Raw genomic sequence first — 6625 nt, forward strand, 5'->3', positions numbered from 1 at the left:
TTGCATAAAATCAACAATCTGAGAAATGATTAAGAGTGAAGCTACGTGGCAGATAAGTCTTGTATAAATTAAAAATTCCGCATAATGGCAACACCAGCCAAAGCGAGAGAATAATATATCCATGTAGCGTAACGCAGCAGTCCAAAAACTTTAGAAAGATACTGCTGAAGACATTTGTAATATCAAAATGTTGATGTAATTTGTCAAATCGTTTTTTTCACATTGCAAGATAACTGACGTAAAACTATCACAATGTCAAGCATATTTCACACATTACCAAGTATTGCAAGCGCTCCAAATAATAATAATAATAATTTTTTTTTAAATGTTCAGTAGATAGAATCAGCATATGTCATTTCACTCAGAAATAGACTTTAGATACAGGTAAATAAATCCACATATTTCACATTTCAACATTTTGTACAAATTTAGAGCCTTGCAATCCATTAAGGAAATTTTTAAGTATTTCCGGTCAGTAAAACTGAAACAAGGAGTAATAGTGGGAGTTACTAAAAAGAAAATCTAAATACATATAAAGGCAGAAATGAAACATGTCAAAGTAAACATAAAATTAGAAAAGCAACAGCCTTGTGTTTGACATAGATTTTAGTCAAGAGTCTAAAGATTTTAGTTCAGAGTTTGAGTCTTGACTAAAATCTAAATACATATAAAAGCAGAAATGAAACATGTCAAAGTAAACATAAAATTAGAAAAGCAACAGCCTTGTGTTTGACATAGATTTTAGTCAAGAGTCTAAAGATTTTAGTTCAGAGTTTGAGTCTTGACTAAAATCTAAATACATATAAAGGCAGAAATGAAACATGTCAAAGTAAACATAAAATTAGAAAAGCAACAGCCTTGTGTTTGACATAGATTTTAGTCAAGAGTCTAAAGATTTTAGTTCAGAGTTTGAGTCTTGACTAAAATCTACATCAAGCACAAGGTTGTTGCTTCGTTAATTTTAAGTAAGTACGTATGTATAACTTAGGTTATGGAAAGAACTGAAGGTGTCCTAATACGTGCTTAATTAGTGTATATATATATATGTGTGTGTGTGTGTGTACTAATATGAAAGAAATGTTATATTTTGTGGTTTATAATGTATACATTAGATCCATGAAAGATATTATCCATTTCTCGTAGTGAGCAATAGCAAATACATCAAGGAACTTCAAAGACAAATACATATTTTAAAGTAATGAAATGTTTTATCTCTTCTGTCCCAGGATTTTTTGCCATATGTGTATATTTATTTATTTATTGTACACTCATGGAAAAAAAATAACAAGTAATCGCTTGTCGACCACTTTATAGAAGTGGTATCATAAAGTAAAGTCTTTATTTCTCCACTTCTTGCATTGCACCTATAAATCAAATAGCAATCACATATTTTATCATTTTGCTCCAATTACTTCAAGCAGTCAATAATCTTCTTTTCTTAATCAGTAAAATTAAGAAAATATGTGTGGTTGTTCAGCATATTGCTTGCGGCCAACTTTAAATATGTTATATCGGTCCTAAGCATGCAAACTTACCATAGCATCGTCACTAATGTCTAATGGCATACAACTAATCAAAAATGTATATGTTTATTGCCTATTGCTCATGTGAAAAGGTTTTGCATGCTATATGTCATAAAAATTAACAAGAAAAAATACATTTAGTCAAATAATAGTAATGCACAAGTAAGCATGCCCCATTATACTGCGTATCAAATGAACGTCTATTTGTTTCACATTCTCTTTTCTAACAATGGAAATATCTGACGAAATGTTATGTCCTGCATTTTTATCTTTTTTATCCGAAATGCAAACATAATACTGAATTAACTAAATAAGTAAACATATCTTATGTCGAATACTGAAAACTGATTATCAGCCAAATGTAACAATAGTTGTTGTTACAATATATCAACTAATATACTACATAAAATTTAGCTAAGAATTGCTTATTGGATTTCCAGAAAGTGAAAAGTTACGACAGTATTCGGAATATCATAATATCAAATTAATAATGCGATATTTTAAATTAGACAAAAAAGATAATCTTGGACTGCCATATATATGTTTCTACTCTGGTTTTTCTATTGTTCCTCACAGCTACCTAAATTTAAACTTTATAATAGTGGGCAGATTCCCAATCAGATTAGTACGATATACTGTTAGCTCTTTGAACATGATAAGCAAGTGATGCACGATATTCTGGTAGAATTTTATATTTACGAAGCATAAGTTCAAAGAGGAAAGAAATCAGGATAACTTAATCTGTGCTTCATAGTAAACAGCAGAAACTTTTTCCTCCTCTCTTTCTTTTTTTTTTTTTTTTTCCTTTTTTTGTTGCACATCAAGCATTTCAGTGAGCAAAGCGAAAATTAACTTGAGCAACTTTGTTGGCTGTTGTTGTTTCCATTAGCGATGGTACGGGCCTTGCAAGAAATAAATCCAAGACCATGCAAGAAAAGAAAAGGAAAGAACGAACAATGCTGCAGACTCTAGAACTAAGCCCCGTTGAACACTCGAGCAACAATTTCCTCCTTCTCTTTTTCATCTTTAGATTCCACCAAAATTTTCCAGCAAGTAAAATTAACCTGAAGAGCTAGGCGTACTCTTCTGTTGATTCTATCACCTATGGGCGTAGTACGTGGGCCCGTGTGGTGGTGCTGCTGCTGCGTGTGAAAATGGTTTTTGAAAGAGCCGGCCCGATTTGCGGCGTGATTCCTCTTCTGTAGGGCGCTCCGAGGATGAAATTAATGACTGCTCGCCCATCATCAGTCTTGTTGGAAGTGAAAGCTGAAAGACTCGGCAGACAGCGTTTCACTCGTTCGCTACTAGACTCTCTCTTTCTCACTCTTCGCGGACTCACCTGTGCCACACGCTGCCAATGACGTTAAGTTTCCGTCGCGTGAGTTTGTCTTAACGCTTTTTCTTGCATGATGTGTATAGCTTACAGAGCGGTAGGTGATTTAAATTGATGTTTCCTTTGTATATATATATATATGCATTTGCTCAAGTCAATGTGGTGAGAAAAATTCGCGAGAAGAATTAAATAAGAATGGATTACGTAAGAAGAGTGCAGATGCTAAGTATTTTGAACCGCAGAAGATAGCAGAAATCTGTCAAAAATGCCGGGAAAAAGAATTACATAGTAGTAACTTGCATAGTGTGGTTAATTGGTTCTGATAGTATACCGGACTCTGAAACTGCACTAATCGAGTAGCTGAATATATGCAAAAATTTATAACTGATTTTTTTTACTTATTTTATGTATTAAACATATATACAAAAATTTTCCCCGTTTTTCTTTTCAATAAATAAAACACGATTAATAAATTTAAGCCTTTTTATTAGAACTAATATTTAAAAGCGCACAATTTTCCCTATATATTGTAATATTCGATGTCTGCAAATTTTTCTTCTTTGGTCTTTCATACATTTCTTTGCAACACTGAATTTCAATGTTTAAATTTCAGCGCTATTGGGAAGCAAGGGGTTTAATGGCCTAACTGCCAATGTAACTGGCATTTGACAAATAAAAATAAATGTTTATTGTTTGGCGAACTATGTACCTATTTTCAGTATTGGAATCAATTGCCATTGCTGTTCTAAAATGCGCAGAATAAACTTTCACTACTTCCAAAAAACCACACGAAAGGAGATTTAACAGCACAAAGAAGAAAAAACGATAATTTATGAATTAAAATCATTTTGTATGTTTTTAACTTTTAAGTTGCTAAATTAAAATTTAATTGTTTTGAAATTTGCAAACTTGGCTAATCGAGCCGGACTATGCGAGGTATTTCTGTATTTATATCAGATTGCGATTTCGAAGATAACAAGAAGAATTTTTTCACTATTAGAGATAGGGGAATTGTTTTGTATAATTTTGCCAGAAAGTCTGAAGCGATATCAATTTCTAAATGCTTCGTGTTCATAAGAGAAGAAAAATTTCAATGAATGGGCTTTATATATTAACATTTATACGTTTCAAACATAAAAAAAAAAAAAAAAAAAAAAAAAAAAAACCGCATATACATAAACACTTATTAATAGAATTCTGATCATCCAAATAGTTCAGTTCCCCAATACTCTAATTTCAGATTCAAACTGCATATGAAAACCATTTGAAAAGTCTGGCTGTCGGAGAATTTTTAGTTTAAAGTCTTGAAACAAGATTTCGCGTTCTTTAAGTTTTCATTCAAGCATGTTGCCATTCGAGAAAACTTAATATACTCTTCTTTCGCATTTAATCTATCTGTTATTAATTAGCAAACTAAACTATTTAAAAGCAGGTGCAGTTCTTAAGGATATTATTTTTTTACTTTTTAATCTGATAGATTTAAATAAAAATTCATTATCTCATTATATGACTAATTAAAAACATTTAACATTTTTATAAATTGCATTACATAATTTGTCACTTTTTAGACATGTATAAGATATGTAAAGTTCTCATGCAGGTCTAAATGCATATTCATCTAATATTTTATAAAATTTTCTGGTATTCCATATGGGCCAATCTCTATCGAAAATCTCTGTTAATGTACAGTATTTAAACTTTAAAAGAGCCTTTTGGGCAATCGTTAAAATCCAAAACCTTTCAGACATTTTTTTTTTTTTTTTTCTTTTTCGTTAGTCCTAAGGGGCTTTGTCGCCGAAGGACTATTCTTTTCGTTTTGCGATTTTGCGTTGGTTCACTAATGTCCGTTTCACTTTTCAAACAATTGCCACCAATTGTTAGAATCCTGCACTATATTTGAAGAACTTAAATAATGAAAAATCTGCATAAATGTATGTATATTCTCGCATTGTGGTAAAACAACGGTACATAGAGTCATCGAAATTTGAATGAGTAATCCTACTGCGAATATGGGCATGTGGCAGCCCAAATTTGAAATTTGAAATTTGTTCTATTATCGATTTCATATTTTGTAAAACTTCAACGAATTTTTGATTAACAAACTCAAGGATTTCAAAACGAGCAATGGCAACGCTATACAGAAAAAACATTTTTATCTCCAAGGCACGAGACTCTGTATCGGAAATTTTAAAGACATGCTCAATTTAAAACTATTTTGCGATATTGGTCTTGAATTGAATTTTATGGTTTAAGAGCTAAGAACGTGATATTTAATAAGATAACAGACAAAATGTTAAAAAACGCCCCTTTGGACGTAATTTAAAATCTGAAACCTTTCAGATTATTATTTTTTTTTAAACATTTGTTCTTATTTTTTTCTTCGAGTCTGGAGAATTATAGCATTGTAAAGGAACTGTCATATAATGTAGCTTCATTGCAACTTAAATTAAAAGAAATCTAAATTATGAAGAAAGAGTAATCCAAGAGTGGTCAAATAATGGGTGCGGATGATCCTAGACATCAAGTGGAATGAATTTAAATGATAAAGAGATCAAGTCATCTGTTCGAAATAAACAAAAAATTAAGTAAAGTTTAAACGAGGAAACGATTGTTAAGATAAGCTCCAGATTCATGCAATACTGAAATCTTAAATATTCAGAAACGGTTATAAAACAGGTAATTCTGTGCTTAAGATTTAATAGGCGGCCATATATAAAAAAGGTCTTCTTGGGAAAGGGAATTTTTGTTGTTGTTGCTTGTAAAATAAAGTAATGATTTAATTTCCTGTTGTGTTACAAAATTATAATTAATTTGATCCTCTTCTAAAAAAGGTATTTTTAAGAAGTAGAAGATACCAAGACCTTTATCTTCATGCCTGAAAATTCAGATTGGGCAGTACCGATTTCGAGTAAATTCTAGACTGTCTGCCTAACTGTCCGAATTTTTCTTCGTCTGAACTGGAGTAGATCCCAGCAGGTTTATATAATCAGTGATATACTGCATGCATCAAAAGTCTTTAACACTAAAACATTTTTATAGCATATATTATCTTTAAAAGAAAGATTAGTAAGTAAGAAAAGTAAGGACAAGGGAAAATGAGATTGAATTTTAAAATATAGCAAAAATGTCTTCTATTTCCATAATGCGAAAGATTTGAATTGATTTTTATTGAAAAAAATAGGTAAACATGAAAAATATATGACAGGCTTTTCTATATGCATTACAAAATGTACATTTCCTCTCTATATTGATGAAAACTGCGGGCCCATGGATGTGCCTTTAAAAATCACTCAAAATGAGCAATAAGAAATTGACATTTTATTGCAATTAATAACTATATGTAGCAAAATAAATAGCTCAGAATAATACGGATTATTACGCAAATCATCTTTAGCATGCTGGAAATATCATAATTACCGATAGAGCCCACCAGCGGCCGAGTGGTAAAGTCGCTGAACACTGGTAGTTCGGTCCGAGGTTCGAATCCCGCGAACGGGCTGGCCGCATGGGCGTTTTCGTGGTTTTCCCCGTGTGTAACGTGTATATGAGCCAGTTTTCTTTAGAAAGTCCTCCACGAATGCATCCCTCCCCTTAGGCAGATAGCCCTCGTGTGCTTTGCTATAATTGAATACACCACACCACCACCATAATTACCGATACCATTCACAGGGTAAGCTCTAAAACGCAGTTTAGCTGGATCTTTGAATAGTAGTCTTTCCAAAGTACTCAGAGCTAATCAGCAGCTGAGCTAATTAGCTCCTTGCTTTCG

This window comes from Stegodyphus dumicola, chromosome 12 (assembly GCF_044657685.1).
Source record: "Stegodyphus dumicola isolate Sdum_Otavi_A_Nest chromosome 12, ASM4465768v1".
Lineage (NCBI taxonomy): Eukaryota > Metazoa > Arthropoda > Arachnida > Araneae > Eresidae > Stegodyphus > Stegodyphus dumicola.